Source organism: Nerophis ophidion, linkage group LG05 (genome assembly GCF_033978795.1).
Source record: "Nerophis ophidion isolate RoL-2023_Sa linkage group LG05, RoL_Noph_v1.0, whole genome shotgun sequence".
In the NCBI taxonomy this organism is placed as follows: Eukaryota; Metazoa; Chordata; class Actinopteri; order Syngnathiformes; family Syngnathidae; genus Nerophis; species Nerophis ophidion.
The window spans coordinates 42,000,511-42,026,457 of NC_084615.1; the positions used below are offsets into that span (position 1 = coordinate 42,000,511).

At 39.8% G+C, this 25,947-nt stretch overlaps 1 protein-coding gene across 2 annotated transcripts in view; it reads left to right on the top strand.

Moving 5' to 3' along the window:
* Positions 1–3,237: 3,237 nt before the first annotated feature.
* Positions 3,238–25,947, top strand: part of LOC133552366 (uncharacterized) — a 51,070-nt gene continuing 28,360 nt past the window's right edge. The window contains exons 1-2 of one of the 2 annotated variants that reach the window (XM_061899578.1): positions 3,238–3,548; positions 3,649–4,161. The gene's annotated coding sequence lies outside the window, so the exon portion shown is untranslated. Of the gene's footprint in view, positions 4,162–25,947 lie in introns of both variants that reach the window. The other variant, XM_061899577.1, reaches the window with a different exon arrangement.

A 25,947-nucleotide genomic window follows, 5' to 3' on the forward strand; every position in this document is an offset into this window, starting at 1 on the left:
CAGTCCATAGTGGATCTAACATAATACTGAGAAACATATTTTTCTTAATGCAAGTTTGTTCTTAAATACAATAGTGAACATACAAGACAACTTGTATTTTATTAGTAAGTAAGCAAACAAGCATCCTAATTAGTAGGGGTGTTGGAAAAAATCGATTCGAATACAAATTGAATCGAATACATTGTGCGATTCAGAATCGATTCTCATTTTTAAAAAATCCATCCATCCATCCATTTTCTACCGCTTATTCCCTTTTGGAGACACGGGGGGCGCTGGCGCCTATCTCAGCTACAATCGGGCGGAAGGCGGGGTACACCCTGGACAAGTCGCCACCTCATCACAGGGCCAACACAGATAGACAGACAACATTCACACTCACATTCACACACTAGGGCCAATTTAGTGTTGCCAATCAACCTATCCCCAGGTGCATGTCTTTGGAGGTGGGAGGAAGTCGGAGTACCTGGAGGGAACCCACGCATTCACGGGGAGAACATGCAAACTCCACACAGAAAGATCCAGAGCCTGGGATTGAACCCAGGACTGCAGGACCTTCGTATTGTGAGGCAGACGCACTAACCCCTCTTCCACCGTGGAATCCTTTTTTTTTAAAAACGATTTAAAAAAAAAAAAAGTGTTGTTTTTTTGGTTTTTTTTAAATCGATATAAAAAAAGTTGTTTTTTTTTTTTAATCAATCCAACAAAACAATACACAGCAATACCATAACAATGCAATCCAATTCCAAAACCAAACCTGACCCAGCAACACTCAGAACTGCAATAAAGACACAAACGTGACACAGAACAAACCAAAAGTAGTGAAACAAAAATGAATATTATCAACAACAGTATCAATATTAGTTATAATTTCAGCATAGCAGTGATTAAAAATCCCTCATTGACATTATCATTAGACATTTATAAAAATAAAAAAAGAACAATAGTGTCACAGTTGCTTACACTTGCATCAAATCTCATAAGCTTGACAACACACTGTGTCCAATGTTTTCACAAAGATCAAATAAGTCATGTTTTTGGTTCGTTTAATAGTTAAAGCAAATTTACATTATTGCAATCAGTTGATAAAACATTGTCCTTTACAATTATAAAAGTTTTAAAAAAAAATCTACTACTCTGCTAGCATGTCAGCAGACTGGGGTGGATCCTGCTGAAATCTATGTATTGAATGAATACAGAATCCTTTTGACAAAATAACAAAATGGAAAATGACACAATGTTACTGCATACATCAGCAGACTAAATTAGAGCCTTTGTTTGTGTAATTACTAATAAAAGACAAGTTGTCGTGTATGTTTAATATTTTATTTAAGGACAATATTGCAATAAGAAACATATGTTTAATGTACGCTGGAAAATATCAAAAAGTACCGAAAAGTATCAAAATAATTTTGGTACCGGTACCAAAATATTGTTTTTTGGGACAACAAAGTAGTAATACAATTTGTAAAAAAATAAATAAATAAATAAAAATAATAATAATAATGTGACCTGACATATACAAATCATTTGGGAACTATTTGGCTTTTTTGAGTGAGCGATAAGTGTCATAGTTTTTTTTCGCACACTGCTCTGAGTATGTGTCGTAGGCAGGCAGGGAACTTGCTAGAGAAAGGGCAGGGCGGCTGGCTCCATGGAGGTAAGTCAAAAGCTTCATTGTGGAGGGAGCAGTTCAGTGTTTGTGAGGAGATGCAAACATTCCAGTAAACACGATGAGCCCTGGCAAACATTTTTTTCTCCTCACAATGACAGAATTTCAATCACGTTGCATCAATTTCCCAAACTTTCCACGTTTCAAAGTAGATTCCATATTTATTGACCAATTCTCCGATTCTCTCTGCCATTTTGAAATCCTAACTGATTAGTAACACTATGAAAAAAGAAAAAAAACATGATTCGTACAACACACACAATTAGTTTCATAAATGAATTGATTAACGTGGACCCCGACTTAAACAAGTTGAAAAACTTATTCGGGTGTTACCATTTAGTGGTCAATTGTACGGAATATGTACTGTACTGTGCAATCTACTAATAAAAGTATCAATCAATCAATCAAAAACTGTTCTATCCCAATTTAGCACCTTTCAAAAAAATAAATGCATCACTTAGTTCAGTTCAGTTTCTTTCAAACATGCATACAGTACAATGTAATTCATCACATAGTTGTTTCATTACAGCATGTCCGAAAAGGAGTAGGAAGAAGCTGAGCTTATTTAATCCTACCCCTTTTCATACCATGGCAATTTTATCCTATTTCCTTGTTCTCTGTAACATGACAGTGAACAAATAGATAATAAACAAATAATATACCTATAATAAGTAAAAAATAAAATAAAATAAATAAATTATCTTTGTTTCAATTAAAAACATTAAAAAAAAACAAAAAACAAAAAAAAAAGGGTTTAAGATATTCATCATAATTCTTGTTATGTGTACTTGTTCTGTGAAAACCTGTAGTTTGAACAGTCTCTTACTGAATCACTTTGGTAGTTCTTCACAAAATACAAAATACTTAGACCCAAAGTAGGGACGGAGCGACAAATCTGGCCTGTGAAGTAGTTTTGTTTCGGCATGCCAACAATTGGCTTCCTGAGTTTGATGTATTCTCATACTGACTTCTTTCAAGCTCACACAATCATTGACGGCATATCCACCAGTAACATGCTGTCAGGGGAGACAAGTGAGGCAGTGCTTCACCTGCCACCAGGTGGCTTAACCATGAGATGTTCCAAAACAAAGTAATACAATAAAATAAGTTTTAATATTTCTCTTTTGGTTTATGCTTTCTATGTGATTTTGGTGTGGTTCCTGTAAATTTTGATACTTTTCCTGGTCAAAATCGCAGAAATTCCCAGTTTCCTGATCAAATCAACACAGCATACGAAAAGTGAGGGAGACAGAGGTGGTGCCTCCACGGCTACACACAGTGTGTATTGGGCGTGTGTGCGAGGGGGTGCATGCTTGTTGCCACATGGAAAAGGCGGGTCTTGAGGCAGCAAACACCTCTGCCTCAAGGTAGGGGGCGATATATTGTCAACTTGCAGTTCAATGCCTCAGCAGTACTCTGACTCGCCACACTGGGAGAAATGGGGGTGCTCAAGCTAGCAGACACAGGTCTCTCCAGCAGAAGCCAGCCTTTTTTCTTTTATTTTCTTTAACTGTATTTATAACAAACATGGCATTTTTATTAGAGTAAGCCAGCGTCTGTGTGTGTTTTTTGTCAGGTGCAAAAACATTGTTTAATTTTTTGGAATTAAATTAAATTAAAGGAATGTTTCTGCCAATATGGAGGATTATATACTGTATCCAAAATGAAACACTTGTCACGGCTCGGACACACACAAGTGCGCAATCTGTCGGGAGCCGCGCTGCGCGCGTCATCCGGCGCGCATCTACCCGCGCGCGCAAGTCACTCAAGCCGCGGCAGGCAGCTGCGCTCCATCTATAATCAACGCAGCCGGCACTAATGAAAGAGAGGACTACAAGAACCCCCGCCACCAGTGATCCTTTGCCAGAACGTAGCAACTGTACCGTAAACTCGTCTCCAGCATCCTAGTTGAATTTTTGATCCTGATCTCTGTGTCTTTTTCCCCTGCGTTAATTGTCGTGTCTTTCATCACCCCGCAGCTCCCTGTGTGCGTTCCCGAGCCACGCTGTGTGTCGTGTGCTTTCTGGATTCCCCTTGTCTTCCTCTGGCTTCCTGGTTTTCGACCCCTTGCTCGCCCCCGGACAAACGACGACTCTCTCCTGCCTCTCGACCACGCTTCCGCCTTGGACTTCCCTACCTGCCTTGCCCGCGCCTGACAGCTCAGCTCCTCTCAACACGCACCTCCAACACTTGCGGTAAATAACACCTCCCGTTAAATTCCACACATAGTCTTGCACCTATTTCATCTTTGTTACATACACATCAGATTTGACATACACATATATGTAGTCGAGCTAAATTTCATTTTTGGTAATTTATTCACATCATTTTATTTCACATCATTTTCTGTTGTGAACTTCCCCAAAAGTGTCTGTCATTGTAAATAGGTTCCGCCCTATTGTTTTCTATTACATACCTTTTTGTTTCCCTGGGGGGTGATTTGGCGTTGCACCTGTGTGACCAGCTTCGGTGAGCACTGACTCCTGCAGCTGGTAAGTCATGTTTGTCGCTCTCCTTTTTATTTTTTTATAAACTTTATGCCTGTCACTTTTAAAGTATTTTCAAAGTGAACACTGTTTTGTGGCATGCTGTTAAGCATGCGGGTTGAATTCCCGAATTTTCGTTTTATTTAAGTGTTGTAAAAAACGGACTTATTTGCTAAATGATGTGTGGATTAGCTTAATGCTAGCAGCAGTTGCTACGGGGTTTCCTGGCCTCATGAGTTTGTGCACGGGTCGAGGGTACTCTGCTGTGTTTGTGTGGACATCTTGTGTGCTGCTGTGCCATTGTGTTTTTTTTCCCTTTTTCTTTATTCTGTAGTGGAGAGATACTGTGGACTGTATGTGACGCCCTTTTCTTTTTGTCCCTATGAAAAAGGTATGTCAAGTTTTGGCATTGTTTATTGTAAGTAAAAAAATATATACAATTAGTTGATGTGAGTGGGGGAAAAAGAGGTGATTTGCTACACATAATAAGGACCTTTTTTTTTCCTAATGTATATTTTTGCTGTCTGCTGATTTATATACTGTTTTTTTATTTCAATTTGTTTTTGGACTATTTTGTGCTTTGTTTGCCTTTTCATTATTTTTATTATCATTATTGTTGTTGTTTCCTTTTGTGAGTTTGAGTGAGCACTGACTCCTTCAGCTGTGGAGAGAGATACTGTGGACTGTATGTGACGCCCTTTTCTTTTTGTCCCTATGAAAAAGGCTGGTGAATAAATCCTCAACTCAAATCCTGTGGTTCATCACGAAAAAAAGACACAACGCAGAACACTGACTGTTATGTATATATATATATATATATATATATATATATATATATATATACACAGCATTAGATATCTCCTTGTTAAAATAAAGACGCCCCAGGCTATAAGCTTTTCCCAGTCTCTGTGCCGTCTCCTTCTTCCTGAAACCCTCACAATACTTCTCTAAACTGGACTTTAAGACAAAATGAATGTGGTCATACAAAGTATGTTTTCATGGAGGATCGCTATTGCTGCTTCAGATACAAATACAGAAAAGTAATATACACCCACAATACTTGATGTATTTTGTTAAAAGCAAATTGGACCAAAAAGTCTTTAATACCACCTTTTTATTAAATACTTTTTGGAACCATTTATCATATATTATAACGGTTTTATGAAAGCGAATAACGCACTTTTTTCCTGTTACTCAAATGTGCAACCTAAATCAACAATGAATAGAGCTGCCCATATGAATTTAAGTAAAAGAAGGAAAAAAAAAGTATGCATGCCTCACCTGGTGTTTAGTTCACCGCACGTCACTGATATCCACGATCTAAGTGCCATCTGATGAACGTGATGATCACCATCTCTTTAAATATGGTGATACAATATGGAGCAAACGCCTCACTCAAACAAATCACTGTTTTTGGCCCACATCCCATTGGCACATTTTCACAATGGCCCTTGGAGTCAAAAGGTTTGGTCACCCCTGATCGAAGGTAACATTTTTACTTTAGAACAGTTTGTGGCTACTTTACCAACCTCTGATATTATTACAATTTGATTTTGGCTTCTTAGCAACTGTTCAAAGAGTCCTTGTTCTGTCAGTGCTGTTTATCTGCGTGAATGCAGCTTGTAATTACAGAGCGGCACGGTTTCTTTTGAGCTACGCTACAAACTGTCATGCGCGCCACTCTGAGATCGAAGCAAAATAAGCAACATTTCTGGGGCCCATCGAGTGGGACGGGGCAAAGTAAAAGCTCCCCAGCCAGGCCGACGACTGCAGTTTATTTTCTTGGACGGGGTTCATTGATGGAATTTCAGAATTAACTGACAGACTTAAAATATTTATGGAAAGGCCACCATAGCAAAGTGAACATCAGAAAGGGAGAAGCATAAAGCTTCTCTCGTCACTGTTAGCATTTTGAGCATGTTTCAGCTCTCCAGCGAGATCAAATAAAATTGAAAAAAACTGCAACTTCAGTCTTGAAGGACAAACATAAATTGTGAAATCTTCAAAAGCTCACTGCTAATAACACTGCTAAGCTATGCACTGACTTGGATGCTGATGCGAAGAGTTATTAGTTAGACTGACCATACATCCTCTTTTCCCCGGACATGTACTCTTTTATGGGACTGTCCGGGCTGTCCGGGCAGGGTTTCTTAAATGCCTCAAATTTCCGAAATTTTGTGTTTTCAATGTACATACAGGGTTAAAAGGGATTTAAAACAAAACAAATTGTGAAGGTGTGCGCAAGCAGCAACATTCGTGAGGGAGGGGCAGGTACAGAGAGAGCGAGGTAATGGGTTGAGTGTTAATCAAGGCGTACTTGGTCAACAGCCATACAGGTCACAGTGAGGGTGGCCGTATAGACAACTTTTACACTGTTACAAATATGCGCCACACTGTGAACCCACACCAAACAAAAATGACAAACCCTTTTTGTAACAAATACCCAGAACCCCTTGCAACACTGACCCTTCCTGTACGCGACACTATACACCCCTGCTACCCCCTACTCAACCCCTCCCCCCACCTCAAATATTCCACTTTGAAAAATATTTTTGGTGGAATATTTTGCATATAGTGTGCGTTTGCCATAAAAAACAACATAGTTTTCTTTGACATAATAGGGCGGAAAACAAACAAACAAAAAAAAAACAACATAAAAAAAACTAAAACATTTTGAAATGAGGAATAGATCTGAAGTTGATGTAGACTCCAGAGATTTAAGCGTTAAATATAAAATGTATGTATGCCTTGGCACACCATTATCATAATTTTCTGACCGAAGCAAAACACTTTTTACACTTTTATACTGAAAGAAATACACCTACACCGTGTTAAATAAAAACATAGAACAAACTACCAGCAGCGGTAAAGTTGAGATCCTTGAAGGAAAGAAGAAAGTGAATGAATGTTTATAACTGAATACATTTACACATGCATACAAATGTGTCTTCTTTTTATATTATTTCTTTTAATGAATTAAGTAACGTTTATGACAACCTTTTTCCAAAACACAATATATAATGTGAGATATAACAGGACAATGCATTTACTTATTTGTTTTCAAAATGCTTACAAAAAAGTGGGACCCCAAAAATGTACTGTGGGACCCCATTTTTATGACTTGATGGGGTCCATGGGACCCCATTTTGAAAATTCCTAGCGCCAACACTGCTGTCAACAGAGGAGAAAAAATGCTTTATTTAAATAAATATATTTTTTATAAAGCAAGTTCAAGTATCATTGGCAAATTTTCACCTAGTCCTTGGCACACATATATGAGTCCTCTTTTTGGGATTTCAGAATATGGTCAGCCTGTATTAGTTGAATATATTTCCAAAATGTTTAATCCTTGCGGAAATATTTTTAAATCATGAAGCATCAGGCAGTCAGTCATCTTGGCTGCACTGGTGGTGTACACTACCTTTTAAAAAGTATTTCATATGTGAGCTGGTTTTGATTTAGAGCGAGCAAAATAATGTCAGGCAGACAAGCTATAGCAAGGGCATCAGTGAGGGGTCTGGCTGCCTGGCGGGGTTCTCAGGGTTCAGGTCTGAGGTTGAGATTGAAGTTAACAGGCTGGGGTTTCACTGAAGATAAGAGCAACATGGCGTTCAGTCATGAAAAGTCTGAAGGGACGGGACAATCAGATTCAGCGTAACGTTGTAGATCATTGTCTGATGATTTCTGCTAATTTTAGATCCAGTGGCTTCTATTTTTCTGTAAAAACTATTAAAGCTGACTCCATCAAAATATATTAACCATGCATCAAGCAAGCTTTGTGCACAAAATAAGGTTTTAAAACGTTGGCCTGTCAGTCACAGAAGTGATCTTTTGAGACTACCACACAGTGTGCGGTACAACACCTGCCTACCTGCTCACTGGGCCTGAAGAATTACGAAATAATTAAGTTATTATGACAACAACACCTCTTAGAAACAAGGGTCACCCGATTTGCATTTGTTTGGGAGCATTCTGGAGCGTTTGCAGATTTAAGTGGGGAAAGATAGACATGTTCGGACGCACGGATGGGGATGGTGTGGCTCATGTTGGACCGGGTTGGTGTTTCCTCCGCCAGGACAGTGTGTTGTGTGGCTGTTTGTTTTGGCTGTTGGGAAAGGTGCAGATTGTTTTGGTCTGGTGTATTTGGGGGTACCCCGCTAGAGGACTGGGCTTGTTTTGTTATGCTTTTGGTTTTCATTTTTGTTTGGATAAGGGATTCTGCTTGCACAGAGGCGCCTGCGGGATCCTGGGTTGTGGGGGTCGGCATCCTAACCATAGATCTCAGTTGCCTCCTGCATGGACTTGGGAGGCTTTGGGAGCTGTGTCTGCGTCCTCTGCTCCCCCTACTTACAGCGCACACACACCTTTAGGACTTTTAGGCAATGGCCTGCGGGGAGGTGTGGGAGGGGGATGAGGATGCCTCTATGGGGCTCCAGTCCTCCTGCTCGTCCATCCCCCAATTTTAACTGAAAGTTAGACACTTAAGGTTTAGGGGCTCGGCATGGTTGGGACCAACCATGACCCTGATGTCCCCCAATTTTAATCACATCATACATATCTCCCTCACGCTACAGCACACACATCAATAGGGACTGGAGGTTGGTTGTAATAGCTGACCTCCTAATTTTAACTACACAGTAGACACTTTTGGGGTGAATGAGTGAAAAATGGAGCATTAGGGTTTCCCCTACATGTATCTGATGTTGGCGCCACGACTGAATTGAAGCCGCCACACCTCATAAATGAGGATTTGTTTTTACGTGAAAACAAATTAAAGTATTATATTGTATGAATGGATCTGTGTGGAGTTGCATGCCCTCCTCGTGACTGCGTGGGTTCCCTCCGGGTACTCCGGCTTCCTCCCACCTCCAAAAACATGCACCTGGGGATAGGTTGATTGGCAACACTAAATCTACCCTAGTGTGTGAATGCGAGTGTGAATGTTGTCTGTCTATCTGTGTTGGCCCTGTGATGAGGTGGCGACTTGTCCAGGTTGTACCCTGCCTTCCGCCTAAATGCCGCTGAAATAGGCTCCAGCCCCCACGTGGCCCCAAAAGGGACAAGCGGTAGAAACTGTATGGATGGATGGATATATAGCCTATATTATTCAAGCACAGGTGACTAGTGATGCGCAGAAAATGTAGACACTGAAAAAATTTGACCAACCGTAAGCAACACACATGCGAGTGTCTGGAGTCTCCGCGGTAAGATGAAGCACCGCTGCTGCTCTGCCGCACCTTTGCTCTGGCGGCTGGCGGTAATAAAAATCACATTTTATTTGCAGTGTAAACAGTCAGCTGGAAAAACATCTGATGTCAAAAATCCGATTTGGGCCACTTTGGCGTGCAGTGAAAACGTTGTCTAAGACATGTTTTAGCTCTGGGAGGTAAGCTTGTGGGTAAAAGTGTCACACATTCAGGTCTTTTGGCGACATTTATTTTCATGTCCTATTTTACCTCCAGGCTTCTCTAATTGGCTTTCTTTGGTGTCATATGTGGTCTCTTTCTTCGAGTGGATGTAAACTCCGGTCGGCTTTGAGGTGAAGAAAAGCACAGCACATCTAAGGGGTCACGGATGTGTTCATCCTTGATGCCAAAGTTGTGAACGTCTTGATTTCTTTGGTGTGGAAGACCTGGGCCTTATTACATATTTCAAGGCTTATTTGCTGTCCTTTCGCTACTCACTCTGTGGTTTGTTGGCCTTCATCGCTTGACCGGAAACCAAGCCGTGTATATTGAACATAGGGAATAATTTGACGTAACACTTCAAGGTTGATTCAATGGCGTGCGATTATGAATGGTAGGTAAAAAGGAGCATTGCCTGTCATGATGAAAAAAATTAAGATGAATAATGATGACAAAATATAAATGTTTGTCTATTAAACTATTTTATAAATGTAGTTCTTGTATGAATATTGTAATAACGTAGTCACTTGGTTAAAGTTAAAGTCCCACTAGGTGTGGTGACATTACCCTCTGCATTTGACCCATCCCCTTGTTCTACACCCTGTGAGGGGAGCAGTGAGCAGCAACAGAGGCTGTGCTCGGGAATCATTTTGGTGATTTAATCCTCAATTCCAACCCTTGTTTCTGGGTGCTAAGCAAGGAGGTAATGGCTCCATTTTTTATAGTCTTTGGTATGACTCGGCCAGGGGTTTTAACTCACGACCTACCAATCTCGGGGCGAACACTCTAACCATGCGCGGGTAGTTTTACCAAGATGCAGCAGGAAGCTCCGGAGGCAACATGAAGGTGAGACAATGATTTGTTCGCATAAACCATGCAGGAAAAGCAGACAAACAAAACAATCGTGCCAATTGCACGGGAGGCAAAGCTAAGCAAAGGGCTAGCGTGAAAGCTTAGCATACATACTGTCACGATCCGCTGCCCGGATCGTTTGTTATTTGGACTTTTGAGTTTGTGTGTGCACTTTGTGTTTGTCACCATGGTTACTTGATTTTCTCCTGCCTTGTACCACACCTTTTTTTCATCAGACACTCTATTTAAGCCTACCATTTTTTTCACTCGTGCCTTCACTGCGTTTGCTGCATGCAACCTGTAGACGTGAGTTTTCTGCCAAGTCTTGAGTTTTTGCCAAGGGTTTCGACTACGTAAGTCCTGTTTGTTTTCTGTGCTAAGTGTTTAGCCTTAGCTTCTACGTGCGACCGGTACGCGTCCGCTTTTGTTTTTCGGTGGCCGGTGGCCGCGTCTGCTGCGGGGGCTCATCTCGCTCAGGGTCTCTCTCGTCGTGCTCGTGGTCGTTGTTGTCCAGGGTTTCCTCGCCTACTTCTGCCGCGATCGTTCTTCCCTCTCCCCTTTTATACTGCAGCAGAAGATGTAGAGATTGATTGCAGGTGTGTCACTTAAACACCTGACTCGGCTGGCTGCAGCGTCGCTCCGAGTGCGCTCGCCTTTCCTCTCTGCCGCATGCCCCGCCTCCTGGCCGCCGTCTGTCCTATCCCGCTGTCGGCTCGTCGGCTCCGTCTCTCCACAACAAGATACATACTTTCAAACTGGAAAACTACGTTTGCCTCTTTTTGTACAGTTAATAATTGGGTGTTATGGTTTGAATAGACACAATAGAGGCAATGACGTCAGGGCTCCCACTGGCGCCATTGTAAGCAGAGTTTTATTTATGTATATTTACGAGTATTAATTCATTAAAAAGAGAAATATGTGTTCTTTTCTTTAATAAGGATTGTGAATTATGGACAAAATGTCCTTCCAAAAAGTGCAGTTCCCCTTTTAGTGGGTTTTTGGAGCGCTAATGCGGGAATGAATACGTTTATCATGCCTCAAAAAGCCAATGTCACCAAGGTGATCATACTTTTACAAGAAAGCAACACAGCTTTTCTTGGAGAAAGTTAAGTGCATGTACTTTGGTATGACCACAAAGAGTATATGGCAAAAGGTCTGTATTTACAGAGCGCTTTATTATACCTGAAATGACACCCAAAGCGCATTATATGATACATCACATTCGGCCATTCATACACACATTCACACACTGATGGCAAAAGCTGCCACGCAATGCGCTAGTCATGGCCCATCGGGAGCAAGGGTAACGTGTCTTGCTCAAGAACACTACGGCCATGTTTAGGATGGCAGAAGCTAACCTGGAATCCTGTGGTTGCTGGCAGGGCCGCTCTACCATCTGTGCCACATCACCCCAAATGGTCAAAAATGAAAAGTTAAAAAAAAAAAAAACGCCATGAACCTCAGCGCACGTCACTGACTGACGTATGTTCACCAAATAAAAACCTAGCCGTGCTAAAAGCAATCCTCCACTTTACGCTTTTTTACGACAGCTATTAACAGACGACAACTAAATCTTACTGACACCAAGCAAATGTTCGCGATTTATCATCGTCACCATCCCCGGATTCATTGTGCAACGCCCCAAGTAAACACCGACAAATATAGAAACGCACAAATTGCAGACAATTTCAGGCCGCAGAGACAAAGACGTTGTCAAAAGGAGACAAATGCATTTGTGAAATAAATAAGGTAGAAGGTTGTGCGTCGGAAGTGTAACCAGTGAGACCCTATCGTGTGCTTTGGACTTGTGTGACATTCCAGCTTCGTACCAAGGCCTTGTAAAAACCAGTAAAAAGACAAAAACACAGCAAGCCAAGAATAAAAACAAGCCTCTATAAAGTGCACACACACACACACACACACACGAGTAAGGGAAGAGTGACAGACCATTGCTGTGGCAGAAGAAGAAGAAAGAAAACAAGTGGGCAAAACCGCTTGGGGAAAAACACCCTCTATTATCAGGGCCAGAGATCTGCCACAAGCACATTCCTCATCCAATAGTCACTTCATTCCAACCCTTTTGATATATTTATATTTATATCAATAATAAACACTGGGCTGCTCCCACAAAACACAACCATCTTACAATATCGGAATCTTAGCTTAGTTTAACTTCGCATAAGAGGTGTCCAATGCTGGTCTTAAGCGTGTTATGTTTCTGTTTCCAACATGCCATGCCAGATCTGCTCATAACATGTCTTCTTTGGCGTTCCTGGGGCGGAGTCACTATCCTACACCGGATTGCACTCTGCAATTAGGCCTTCATAAGACCTTCTGTTTCAAACCTGGTGTGGAGAATGCATATATTTTTAAGAGTGCTTTCTTTATTTATAGTCTTATTTAAAGCAGCTAATATTTTCCCCATGTGTACACTTTGTGCTACACCTTGAAGCGTTGGAATGTGTATTGGGAGTATGATGTACTCCCTTTTTACCTTATCTTTTTAAAACAGACCTGGACAAATTAAGGCCCGGGAGCCACATGCGGTTAGTTAAGCTTTTCAATCTGGCCCGCCGGTCATTCCCAAATATTTTTTTTTGATCTTTAGGATGGAAAGTGTAGCTGCCATTATGATGTGCAGTGATCTTTGCTAATGACCGTAAGTCTTGAACTATACTAAGTATTTCATCGGTTGGAATCTGCACTATTGCTTGATATACTAGTTACTATGGTAATCTAATTAGTTCCTATGGTCATCTAACTAGTAATCCACGTCATAGCAGCTCAGACGAGGCACCAAGCAGTGTGGGTGGGGAGCATTTCCACAGAGTGTTTCCAGACCCTGAAATGCGGGTGTCAGGGACGGACGCGGAGGGAGATTTTTACAACAAAGTTCTAAAGCTTAGTGATACATCAGATTGTTGGTGGTTTTTTTTTTATCCTTCACGTTCATATTTTGCTGTGTTTGTTGCATTGTTGTGATTTGCTTGATTGTAAAATATGTGAATGGAGAGGGGGTATGACGTTCATATGCTGTCCATATTCAGTGTTTTATCCTTCATAATTATTATTGTAAATCCCATAGTCTTTATTTTAATGTACATTCTGGGTGTCTTATTGTGTAAAAAAAAAATACAATTCTATTGTGTTTTTAAGGCTGTCTGTCAGCATTCAATCAGACATTATTGGGAGGTTTTGTATTAGTGTTCCTAGAAGTAGATATAGCTGCCCCCAGACACATATTTTTCTCTAAATTTGGCCCCCGAGTCAAAATAATTGCCCAGGCCTGGTTTAGAACAATGAGACTGTATTCCTTTCTGGGCGGGTGGGGGCTGTTTTCGTACTAAATAAACTGTGTCTTTCCGTTTGATTCTTAGACCGCTTCTAGATGACGCTATTAACGCACTGTGAGACTGGTCTCCTGAAGCTTTAGTAAAACTTGGTAATATTGCTATTCTGTCTTGATAGTCCTTCTTACTCAACATATGTCATCCGAAAGAATTTGGGATCGACCAGTGACTTTTATTCCCTGAGAGGAAGACAGGTCTGACACAACAATGGTCACAGGATTGGTCCTCTGCCATATCTGTTTAGTTGTATTGATTTCCATTCATGTAAAGATGTAGTTTATTAAAGGGTAATCCTCACAAAGAAAAAGGGAGGTGGAGCCAAGCGTCTCTTTATATCGTTCTCGGCATTACCGGTTCTAAATTGGCTGTCAAAATGCACCAACTTGTTGGAATTTGCCACAGCCTTTTTCTATCCAGGTGAGATGCATGATTTATGATCTACAATGAACTCCAAAGAGCAGGGAAGCGAGGAAACAGCAGACCACTCGATGATGTAAACATAGCAGCATAAACTGGTGATCACGTCGCCGCTATAAATAGTTTGTCTGCGTTGGCGCTTATAATGACAATATCACTAATACTTTGTTAATATTTAAGTCACGATATGTAAATGGAGTATTGTTGGTGCTTTTTGGACGGTTATTTATAGAGAAATAGAGGACCTCCTATTGGCTCCACTGTGAGCAGACATTTATTTACAAGTCAGACTGCATTAAAAACAAAAATCCATCAGTTGTCATGACTTTCATAATTATTTTTGAACGATGGGCAAAATTCCAAATAAGTGCAGTTCCCCTGTAATGTTTCTTTTGTGAGACCAATGTTTTGTTCTTTTGGTCAGGTTATTATAATGTTGTCACTGTGGTGTCTGTTAAAACAGTAATATATCCTGTGCTAAAAAGTATCCACTAGAGCAGGGGTCGGGAACCTTTTTGGCTGAGAGAGCCATATAAGCCAAATATTTTAAAAAGTATTTCTGTGAGAGCCATACAACTTTTTTTTTTTTAACACTGAATACAACTATATATGTGTGCATTTTTAACAAAGACCAACATTTTTAGAGTATAATAAGTCTCTTATTCTTTTTATTAACGTTGTTATTCTGAGGCTAAGCAAAAATAAATAAAATACTTCTTACCATTAATGCGACTTCTTGAACCGGTGCGGTGGAAACCGGATGGATGGATGAAAATGCATGAGAATGTTTTATATTCTGAACGTTATTTTTGATACTGTGATTACCAGCGGATTTATTCATTACTTAACGTGTTAAGCAATGTCAGCTAAAATGTATCTGAGAGCCAGGTGCAGTCATCAAAAGAGCCACATCTGGCTCTAGAGCCATAGGTTCCCTACCCCTGCACTAGAGTGAGTATAAATTATGGTGTTTATTTATCATTATTATTTTGTCACTGCCTTGATTTTACTTTGTTTACTGCGCTTTTACCTCATTTTGTACATGGTACGCAATTTAAAAGAAATGTTAAAAAGACGGACAGAGGGCATGTTTCTAGCTGATGTGTTTTTTTTAAATAAACAATTAAACTAAGGTTTTTTTCTCTGGTTTGGTGGGAAGTTGTACATTAAGTTGTACATTTATATAATGTAGCAAGCTATTTTTGCCATGTAGCTTTTAGAATAGCTTGCTATAATTTTCTGTAGCTTAGCTACATCTAATCAAGAGAAACTTGAGGCTTGGCTCACTACAAAAGAACAATTTCCAAGTAGCTTGCCCATCACTGAATTTTTCCCAGTTTTTCTTCAGTGGCTTTCCTCCTTTTTTCGTACCTTGACTTATTTTTGTTAATCCTTTGGATTCAAGAGTTGTTGTTTTTTTCTTTTTTTTTCACACCTGTGTGGCCCTTTTGTTAATAAATCTTTTTGTATTGACTCTGTCTCTGCTTTGAAGTACAATTACGCCACCAAACCGGTGTTGAATAAAACCCTTGGTGGGTTCTGATACTGTGACACAACCACATGTGTGACTTTCTGAATGGGTATATAATAAAATAAGCTATGTGAGAAGAGCATTGGATGCTTTCCAGACCACTTTATCCCAGAGGCCAAAGCGAGCAATTACAACTACAGCTTCAATAGCATTGGACAATAAAGTTAAAGTACCAATGATTGTCACACACACACTCATTGTGGTGAAATTATTCTCTGCGTTTGACCAATGAATCCTTGATCACCCCCTGGGATGTGAGGGGAGCAGTGAGTAGCAGCGGTGGCTGCGCCCGGTAATCATTTTTGGTGATTTAACCCCCAAACCCAACCCTTGATACTGAGGTTCAAGCAAAACTGACAAAAAAAAATAAAAAATAATAATAATATTGTCAGAAAAAATCAAGATCATCAATTTTAGCAAAAAGGTGTGCTCTAAAGACAGGATTTAAGGAATCAAGTTTTGAAGCTTTGAAGTGCATTGCAGCTGTCTTGTTAGGTGTGCATGCTGTGTCTCGGTTGTTAGGACATTGCGTGTGTGGGTGTGTGTGTAAGTGTGTTTATGTATATAATTATTATTATTATTATTATTATTATTTGTACAAAGCCCGTTTCTATATAAGTTGGGAAATTGTGTTAGATGTAAATATAAACGGAATACAATGATTTGCAAATCCTTTTCAACCCATATTCAATTGAATGCACTACAAAGACAAGATATATTTGATGTTCAAACTCATAAACTAATTTTTTTTTTTTTGCAAATAATAATTAACTTAGAATTTCATGGCTGCAACAAGTGCCAAAGTAGTCGGGAAAGGGCATGTTCACCACTGTGTTACATCACCTTTTCTTTTAACAACACTCAATAAACGTTTAGGAACTGAGGAAACTGATTGTTGAAGCTTTGAAAGTGGAATTCTTTCCCAATCTTGTTCTATGTAGAGCTTCAGTCGTTCAACAGTCTGGGGTCTCCGCTATCGTATTTTACGCTTCATAATGCGCCACACATTTTTGATGGGAGACAGGTCTGGACTGCAGGCGGGCAACGAAAGTACCCTCCTTCTTTTTTTTTGTCTTGGTGAAATAAGCAGGGGTGTCCAGGATAATTTTGCTTGGATGACAACATATGTTCCTCCAAAACCTGTATGTACCTTTCAGCATTAATGGTGCCTTCACAAATGTGTAAGTTACCCATGCCTTGGCCACTATTACACCCCCATACCATCACAGATGCTGGCTTTTGAACTTTGCGCCTATAACAATCCAAATGGTTATTTTCCTCTTTGTTCTGGAGGACACTACATCCTCTGTTTCCAAATATGATATGAAATATGGACTCGTCAGACCACAAAACACCTTTCTGCTTTGCATCATTCCATCTTAGGTGAGCTGGGCCCAGCCAAGCCGGCGACATTTCAGGATATTGTTGATAAATGGGTTTGGCTTTGCATAGTAGAGTTTTAACTTGCACCTACAGATGTAGCGACCAACTGTAGTTACTGACAGTGGTTTTATGAAGTGTTCCTGACCCCATGTGGTGATATCCTTTACACACTGATGTCTTTTTTCATGCGGTACCGCCTGAGGGATCAAAAGTCAGTAATATCATCGCTTACGTGTAGCGATTTCTCCAGATTCTCTGAATTTTTTTATTATTTTACAGACCGTAGATGGTCCATCCATCCATCCATTTTCTACCGCTTATTCCCTTTCGGGGTCGCGGGGGGCGCTGGCGCCTATCTCAGCTACAATCGGGCGGAAGGCAGGGTACACCCTGGACAAGTCGCCACCTCATCGCAGGGCCAACACAAATAGACAGACAACATTCACACTCACATTCACACACTAGGGCCAATTTAGTGTTGCCAATCAACCTATCCCCAGGTGCATGTCTTTGGAAGTGGGAGGAAGCCGGAGGGAACCCACGCATTCACGTGGAGAACATGCAAACTCCACACAGAAAGATCCCAAGCCTGGATTTGAACCCAAGACTGCAGGAACTTCGTATTGTGAGGCAGATGCACTAACCCCTCTGCCACCGTGAAGCCCACCGTAGATGGTAAAATCCCTAAATTCTTTGCAATAGCTCGTTGAGAAATATTGTTCTAAAACTGTTCGACAATTTGCTTACAAAGTGGTGACCCTCACCCCATCCTTGTTTCTGATTTACTCAGCATTTCATGGAAGCTGAATTTATACCCAATCATGGCACCCACCTGTTCCCAATTAGCCTGCACACCTCTGGGATGTTCCATATAAGTGTTTGATGAGCATTCCTCAACTTTATCAGTATTTTATTGCCACCTTTCCCAACTTAATTGTCACGTGTTGCTGGCATCAAATTCTAAAGTTAATGATTATTTGCAAAAAAAAAAAATGTTTATCAGTTTGAACATCAAATATGATGTCTTTGTAGCATATTCAATTGAATATGGGTTGAAAATGATTTGCAAATCATTGTATTCCGTTTATATTTACATCTAACACAATTTCCCAACTCATATTGAAACAGGGTTTGTATGTGTGTGTATGTATATGTGTACATATGTATGTGGGTATGTACAGCCGTGGTCAAAAGTTTACATACACTTATAAAGAACATAATGTCATGTCTGTCTTGAGTTTCCAATAATTTTTAAAACCCTTATTTTTTGTGATAGTTTCGAGGACATACTTGTTGGTCACAAAAAACTTTCATGAAGTTTTCTTTTTTTATGAATTTATTATGGGTCCACTGAAAATGTGACCAAATATGCTGGGTCAAAAGTATACAAACAGCAATGTTAATATTTGGTTACATGTTCTTTGGCAAGTTTCACTGTGATTAGGCGCTTTCGGTAGTAATCCACATACTTCTGGTTGAATTTTTTAACCACTCCTCTTCAGAAAATTGGTGCAGTTCAGCTAAATGTGTTGGTTTTCTGACATTGACTTGTTTCTTCAGCATTGTCCACAAGTTTAAGTCAGGACTTTGGGATGGCCTTTCTAAAACCTTAATTCTAGCCTGATTTAGCCATCCATTTACCATTTTTGACGTGTGTTTGGGGTCATTGTCCTGTTGGAACACCCAACTGCGCCCAAGACCCAACCTCCGGGCTGATAATTTTAGGTTGTCTTGAAGAATTTGGAGGTAATCCTCCTTTTTCATTTTCATTGTCCCATTGACTCTCTATAAAGCACCAGTTCCATGGCAGCGAAAAAGGCCAAGAGCATAATACTACCACCACCATGCTTGACGGTAGGTGTGGTGTTCCTGGGATTAAAGGCCTCACCTTTTCTCCTCCAAACATATTGCTGGGTATTGTGGCCAAACAGCTCATTTATTTGTTTCATCTGACCACAGATCTTTTCTCCAGAAGGTCTTATCTTTGCCCATGTGATTAATGGTCGATGTTTTTTAATTTTTTTTAGAATGTTTTTGTTTTGTTTATGTTAATGTTTACAAACCCAGGGAATAACTTCCTGCACAGGAAAACCTTGAGGACAAAAACTAAGGATTTAAAGGCCTACTGAAACCCACTACTACCGACCACGCAGTCTGATAGTTTATACATCAATGATGAAATATTAACATTGCAACACATGCCAATACGGCCGGTTTAGTTGAATTAATTACAATTTAAAATTTCCCACAGAGTTTCTTGTTGAAAACGTCGCGGAATGATGACGCGTGCGCCTGACGTCACGGGTTGTCAGGAAATATTAACTCAGCATCAGTTACGGCTAAAAGTCGTCTCTTTTCATTGCATAATTACACAGTAATTTGGACATTTGTGTTGCTGAATCTTTTGCAATTTGTTCAATTAATAATGGAGACTATAAAGAACAATGCTGTCGGTGGAAAGCGGTGTATTGCAGCTGTCTTTAGCACTGAGACATAGCCGGTGTTTCTTTGTTTTTAACACAGAGCGGTCATGCGAACATGTTTCTCTACGTCAACCAGCATGTTTTCGGATGGTAAAATTGTGATATATATCTTACCGGAGACATCATTGGATTATTCGTCCTCCTGCAGTAGCTGTTTAAAAGGCAGCTGTGAGCTTGGCTCCTCTGCTTCTCTCTGAGTTCCTGCGTGTTCACCGCAGCCACCCGACCTCGAGGTATGTCTTTACAATCTCATTAAAACACTATTAAAACAATAAGCTGATAAGGGATCTTCCAGAATTATCTTAGTAAATGTGTCTAATTACATCTGAAACGCTCACTCTGCCGCCGCCCAGAGCTGTCGCTTTTTATTTTATTAAAAAAAAAAAAGTTTCTAGTCCTTCGCTATCAATATCATCATCCACGAAGCTTTCATCCTCGCTCAAATTAACGGGGAAATTGTCGTTTTCCCGGTCCGAATAGCTCTTGCTGCTGGAGGCTCCCATTAAAAACAATGTGAGGACGTGAGGAGCCCTCACCCTTTTGACGTCATCGTCTGCGACTTCCAGTAAAAGCGAGGCTTTTTTATCAGCACCAAAAGTTGCGAACTTTATCGTCGATGTTCTCTACTAAATCCTTTCAGCAAAAATATGGCAATATCGCGAAATGATCAAGTATGACACATAGAATGGACCTGCTATCCCCGTTTGAATAAGAAAATCTCATTTCAGTAGGCCTTTAAATTAGTATAGTAGATGGTAGTTTTTACTTGTGTTTACTCATTGTTTACTATTGACTTTGTTTTGCTCAAACAATTATATGCAATAAAAGAGAATAAGGAAGTTTAGATATTGTGTTGATATTGTTACACTGTCGATAGCACTCACTGTAAATCCATTTAAAAATTTGTCCACTTTTTTTTTTTTTTTGTCCTGTCCAGGACAAAAATGTAAACTTAATACATGCGATCGGTATCGGTACTCTGCGATGAGGTGGCGACTTGTCCAGGGTGTACACTGCCTTCTCCCCGATTGTAACTGAAATAGGCACCAGCGTCCCCTGCAACCCCAAAGAGAATAAGCGGTAGAAAAGGATGGATGGACGGTATTGGTACTAGCTGATCTCAGACCAAGACTGGAAAACCCTTCCATAATAAGCTATTTTCTGTTATAGTACAGGGGGAAGAATACGGCACAGAATGCATGAAGTGTGAAAGTAATCAAAAATATGTATGTGTGTGACTATGTGTAGCGATTATCTGATGAGTGTTTCCAGGATTGTTGAACGAGAAATGGAAGTCCAAGGGAGCAAAGCAAGCTCGGAGATCCAAACACAGGCAGGAGATTTGAGGCAAGAGCGAGGCATAAAAGTCTGTGTCAAGGCGGGAGGTCGAGATCCAAAAAGAGACAGGCAGGGAACCAGAGGTAATACGGGAAGACGAGACACACAGCTCGTCGTCAGGAAACGGAGGAATGTGTACGAAACAGTAAACTACGTTCTGGCCCGGAACGTTGGTCTGCTCTGGCTTAAAGGGGAACATTATCACCAGACCTATGTAAGCGTCAATATACACCTTGATGTTGCAGAAAAAAGACCATCGATTTCCGAACTCTAAATGGGTGAATTTTGGCGAATTAAACGTGTTTCTGTTTATCGCTTTCTGAGCGACGACGTCAGAACGTGACGTCACATCGGTACTCAACGCCATTTTTTCCTACCACATCACAATCATCGAGTCGAATCAGCTCTGTTATTTTCCGTTTTTTCGACTATTTTCCGATACCTTGGAGACATCATGCCTCATTGTTGTGTTGTCGGAGGGTGTAACAACACGATCAGGGACGGATTCAAGTTGATTTACGTAGAATGTAGAATGTAACATGCTATTTAGGCTAGCTGTGTACATATTGCAGCATTATGCCTCATTTGTAGCTATATTTACATCCAGCCTTTCCCTCCATCCACATTTAATGCCAAACAAACACTTAGCAATGGACGGATTTAAGTTGCTCCAGTGTCAAGAGATGTGAAAGTCCCTCGTTTGGTTTTTACCGGCGATGCTACGACAGATGGCACAGAGATGGCAAGAATGTCTGGATATCCTGCGACACTCAAAGCAGATGCATTCCCAACGATAAAGTCAACGAAATCACAAAGGTGAGTGTTGTTGATTTTATTGACTTATGTGCTAATCAGACATATTTGGTCGCGGCATGACTGCCAGCTAATCGATGCTAACATGCTATTTAGGCTACCTGTATGTAGATTTGAAACTATATTTACATCCAGCGTTTCCTTCCACCCACATTTAATGCCAAACAAACACTTACCAATCGACGGATTCATATTGATCCAGTGTCAATGTGAAAGTCCTGATCGGTTGGTCTGCACATTTTACCGGCGATGCTAAGACATACATGCATGGCCGAATAGCTTCAACAGCTATTCGCTCAATAGCTTCAGTTTCTTCTTCAATTTTGTTTTCGCTATCTGCCTCCATACTCCAACCATCTGTTTCAATACATGCGTAATCTGTTGAATCGCTTAAACCGCTGAAATCCAAGTGTGAATCCGAGTTAATGTCGCTATATCTTGCTGTGCTATCAGCCATGTTTGTTTGTATTGGAATCGCTATTTGACGTCACAGGGAAATGGACAGTGACTTAGGCAAATAGCGAAAATCAAGCACTTTAAAGCTTTTTTTAGGGATATTCCGGGACGGGTAAAATTTTGACAAAAACTTTGAAAAATAAAATAAGCCACTGGGAACTGATTTTTAGTGGTTTTAACCCTTCTGAAATTGTGATATGTTCCTCTTTAAGAAGCCCATTGAGCTCATTAGTGACAGGTGTGTTGACTGCTGACTGATTGCCGGTTGAATGCAGCTGCCTGCTCCAGCACGAGTGGCGCGCGCAGGCGCGGGCTCGGAGGTGCACTCAGCGCAGCGCACAGACGAATGCGGACTGGCGTGCACCCGTGCCGTGACAATTTCTACACAATGAGAGTAATGCATCCTTAAATGGATGTATGTATCATTTTGACCTTGCATAAGATTACATTTAACAGTTATAGGTTTTTTCATTTGTACATAAACCGCATTATTGCAAACCATCACTTGGAGCCTTTATTGATTAACGCAAAATGTCTTCTTAAGAAGATACATAAAGTCAACAACAAAACGTGTTTGATCCCTGCCGTGTTAATATTTATGATCCTTTCATCCTAAGCTGCAGTTAAGTAGGGCTGGAGGATGCCTGCTTTGGAAAAGTATCTGGCCAAAATAGGAAATCAAACCCCTTTTTTTTTTGACAACAGGGAAAACCCGAAACGTGGAGCGGAATACTAATGAAACTTTTACAGACAGCAGGCAAGAAGATCATTATGTATTTAGTAGGGAGTGAGCGCGAAAAACTTTGCCCGGAGTGTGTGTGTGCGTGCGTGTGTGCGAGCGCGTGTGTGTGCGTGTGTGTGGGAACAAAAAGAATAGCACACTGAGAGATGCTGAGGGGAGGAGGTGAAAGGTCGCGACCTTGACACGTGTAGCTACTTGAACCTTCAACTCAGGCGGCAAGTAACGGCCGCGGGCTCAGAGGGGAAGCGCTTTATTGTTGTGGGTTACGAGCGCTTTCGCCAGAGCTGCTGGAGGCTCCTAAATCTCACGGGCCACAGCCTGACTGGCCAGAGCACAGTTTTCCCAGCTGAGAGCTTAACCCTCGAACGCCTCACCAATGAGACAGGGTTTTTTTAAATTGTAATTTAAAGAAAAGCTAAATTCTAGAATCAATGCAGCTATCAGGTTGCCAACTATTTTACATAGCTAAAATTAATTTGTACATGTATGTAACTTTAAAAAAACAAGCGTGTTTCCCCTCTCAGTATTTCAAATATTTTAGAAATTATTGAAAAAGTCAGAATTAAAAGTGACTTGCTTTATGAACGGGCATGCATATGCTGTTTTAATTACTGCATATTCACAACTGATATACAATATTATTAAGTTATTTTTATTTTATTTAAATAAATAAAAAAATCACAAATACACTAAGAAATAATTTTGAATAGTTAACTTTTGTTAAATATACACAATAAAGTACTATCTATCTATCTATCTATCTATCTATCTATCTATCCATCTATTTATCTATCTATCTATCTATCTATCTATCTATCTATCTATCTATCTATCTATCCATCTATGATCACAACTGATTATAAATTATGTTTTAACATACTTTTATTTGCTGTATATATATGAATTGAAATTTCTGACATTTGATGAGATTACACGGTTTAAAAAAATGGCAGGTGAGTCACCAGAATTTTACCTTAAAATTCACAGTGGTTTTTACACCGATTTACCTTAAATCAAAAAACTGTACCACAGGTGTTTTAACGGTAAAATTCAGGTAACTGAGCTGCCAGTTTTTTTTGTTTTTTTATACTATGAAAATCCATGGTCATAATTTTTCAATGAATTACTGTAAATGGAAAAACATTACAAGTGTTTTTTTTACAGTAAAATTCTGCCGACTGAGCTGCCATTTTTTTCTTACAGTAAAATCTATTGACTGTTTTACAGTGTATGACTGTAAATTCAACAAACAGTACTTTCATTTTTTTTTTTTTTTTTTTGTACGTACCATAACATCTACGGTCATTGTTTTCACAGTGCTTTACTTCAAATGAAAAAAAAGTTACAACTGGTATTTTTACAGTGAATTTCTGGATATTGAGTTGCCACACTGTAAAGCCAATGTCTGATAGCTTTTTATGGTAAAAAACAAAAAACAAAACTGGCAGCTCAGTTGCCAGGAGTTTACGATAACAATAGAAGTGGTACGATCTTTCAGTTTACAGTAATGTAGTGTAAAAACAACAACCATAAATTAAAACAATAAATAAATAAAATAAATAACTGGTAGCTTAGTCGCACACAATTTACTGTACAAATAACAAAGGTACTGTTTCTCCATGTAAACAACGACCGTATATTTTACGATAAAAAATTGTCAGCTCATTCGGCAGAATTTTACTTCGGAAACACAAGTGGTAATGTACAGAAATGTATTCATAGGACTGTAAATAGAAAAATTATATTATTTTTACGGTAAAATACTGACAACTGAGCTGCAAGTTTTTAATATAAAAGCTACTTTAAGTTGAAAAAAAGTGTGACTATTATTTTTACAGTACATTTTGGATAACTCAGCTACCAGTTTTTTTCCATTGACAGTTTTTACAGTTTATTACTGTAAACGAAAAAAAAGTTACATTTTACTGTAAAATATTGTTCCCCGAGCTGCTGCTTTTTAACCAAAACCATTCAACTGTTATTTTGACAACACAATTCTGGCAACTGAACTGGCAGATTTTTTTTGCTGAAAAAATCTACCAATTTTTTAAAAAGTTTTTTTGTAAATTAAAAAAACGATAACACTTTTGTGGTAAAATACTGATAATTGATCTGCTCGTTTTTAACATAAACACCACCGCCGTTGTTTAAACAGTGCATTGCTGTAAATGGAAAAACTGTACAAACCACTTTACATATTACAGTAAAATTCTGGCAACTGAGCTGAGAGATTTTTACATAAAGTCCATTTTTATTATTTTTATTTATTTAGTCTTATACGTGACCAACTACATTTGTGAATTACTTTGAAATCAAAGAAACATTAAACTATAGCCAAAAATAAAGTAAGAGTAAGTTACTATGAAATTCTATATCTAAATTTGGATCGAAGGCAAGGGAAAAAAGCTGATTTGTTTATTTTTTTGGTCAAAATTATTACAAATGAAAGAGAAGAAAAGCACATACATATGTTTCCTTTTGTGAAAAGAACAGTTCCAGTACTTTACGGCCCACAATCTCAGCCTCTTAAGGCCAGACTGTTTCTAATGTCCCAATAATAAACAATCTATGTTCTCCATTGATAAATAGTCAACACTGCTAAGTGTCAGAGCGAGAGGGTCCAGTGAGGAGTGTGATATTGATGATGATGATGACCGTGATGATGATGATAACCTCAAATGAATCCTCGCCTCTCCTCCACGGTTTATTAGTTCAGGCCAGAGGCCACTTGTAGCCTTGCGGAGTGGACGGTAATTGTGTGCGCGCTCCTTAAGCACCGACCGCAGCAATAATAGACTAAATTATACAATAAATTCCCTCCAGATGTTCTGAGCGCTCCGCTTACGCCTACCAGCTACAATTTGACAGTTTGCACACCCACAATCTGCACACATGCATTTGCTTGCAAATGTACACACACACGCACACACGTACACACACATTAGCACACAGTGACTCAGGTAGAGTTTGCATTGTCAGATTGTTTCCATCCTGGTGTCGGCATGCTGCATTTCCTCACCGC